Source organism: Euprymna scolopes, unplaced genomic scaffold, assembly GCF_053919585.1.
Source record: "Euprymna scolopes isolate OS-2025 unplaced genomic scaffold, ASM5391958v1 sca705, whole genome shotgun sequence".
NCBI lineage: Eukaryota > Metazoa > Mollusca > Cephalopoda > Sepiida > Sepiolidae > Euprymna > Euprymna scolopes.
Genome location: NW_027633775.1, coordinates 20,450 through 22,228, shown reverse-complemented (window position 1 = coordinate 22,228; position 1,779 = coordinate 20,450). Strand labels below are relative to the sequence as shown.

General features: G+C 33.1%; 1 pseudogene; it reads left to right on the top strand.

The window, feature by feature from the left end:
• Positions 1-843: 843 nt before the first annotated feature.
• Positions 844-961, top strand: LOC145276098 (5S ribosomal RNA; annotated as a pseudogene).
• The last annotated feature ends 818 nt before the right edge of the window (positions 962-1,779 follow it).

The following is a 1,779-nucleotide window of genomic DNA, read 5'->3' as shown; positions in this document are numbered from 1 at the left end:
GTTGCGGAACAAGAGCTTTATCAAACGCAACATACGGGTATATTCATCGTTATTCATACGGGTATATTTACAATTCAATTCCGTAATTAAAAATTGACGGTCATTTGAGAGCTGTAGTTTCGGGTGGCGTACAATTGCCCACACAATTTCCTTTTTCGAAAATTGAAGCTTTAACTTTTGTTTGCAATTTGAAAGAAATAAAACCGCGTTTAAACATTGTTTGTTTTCGCGTTTATTTCGGAGAATTCCCTCAAGGTTAGTGTGACATTCTAAACACAATATTCGTAACACGTAATTTTTTTTTCTTTTGTTATTTTAAGAATCGACTCATCTCCGATGACCTGTCCGCCGGGTTCATTCTTTGTAATATGTCTGGGTCAGGTTTTATTCATACCTTTTTTTTCCCTTGTTTTAAAGTTAAATTTCCGTTAAAATATATCTTATTTTAGTATGTTAAGGACAAGGATTGTTAATTTGAATTATTTGGATTAATCAGATTAAATAAACCTGTGGCGCAATGGATAAAGTGCTAAGTGACAGTTTTCCGAGGTAAAACTTCATTATGCAGAAAAATGATATTGTTTTGAGGCAAGTTGATCTATCCATTTCAGAAATAATTAACTTATCCAAAGACTATGAATATAGTTACATTTAAGCAACGATGTAGGGATTCACAACAGTTACGGCTCCAGAACCATGACGTGTACTTCTGAAACATGCTTTTGCTAATACACTTTTTATTGTGTTTGTCTTGATAATTACTGGCGTGCGAAGCTACAACAAGATTCAATTTTTTGCGCGTTTATGCATTAATTCTGTACACTCACTATTCCATATAGCTAGATATACGGCATAATCACGTTGACACACCGGTTCCCGTCAGACACCAAAGTTAAGCAACGTTGAGCCTGGTCATTACTAAAATGGGTGACCAATTTGGGAAGTTCAGGTGCTGTATGTAGGAGGACGTCGACACCTCCCTGCAAAAGTTGCAAAAACCTAACGTCGTCATCTCCCCCAACGAGGATATACATGCGACTGGTGACCGCTTGTGAATTTCATACTCCTATGAAACTTCCTCCTTCGGAGGAAGCCGGTTAAACCCTGAATAGGGTTGGTGCTGACTGCGCACATAGCTAGCTATAGATCTAATTCAGTTATGTGTGTTTTTTATATAAAATTATATATCTAATTAACTGTAAGGTTTAAATACTTTAAGACTACAGCTGTCAAATTAAACTTCATATAAATATTAGTCTGAATATTTATTATGTAAAACTTTTCAATATATAATTTTATTTATTGTATAAGAATTTTAAGTAAACTTTATAAAACAAACTTTTCAGAAAAAATATTTATTAGGTTTGTTGAAATATTATAGTCTGCGATGGATTTTATCTTATCGCGTTTTATGGATTGCTTCATATGCTTACATTTTAACATTACAAGCTTGGATTATCCCTTTATTCATTGCCTTGGATCTTACGATTGCGCCTCTTCATTGAATCGAACTACTAAAATATCTTTTTTTATCTTGGCTTCTTTTAGGCTTTTCATACAAGGTCTTTGGTTTTTCAATAAAAATAATTATAAAAAACATAACAATTGTTGGTTACACTCATTTAAATATACATTTTCTCTCGTTATTATCTCTTAACCAATTATATATATATATATATATATATATATATATATAATACTAAAACTCTGTCGTTCTTGGTTGTTTGCTTGTTTGCTTGCGCACTATCCCCCTCCTCCTACTACTATTACTATGCTTCC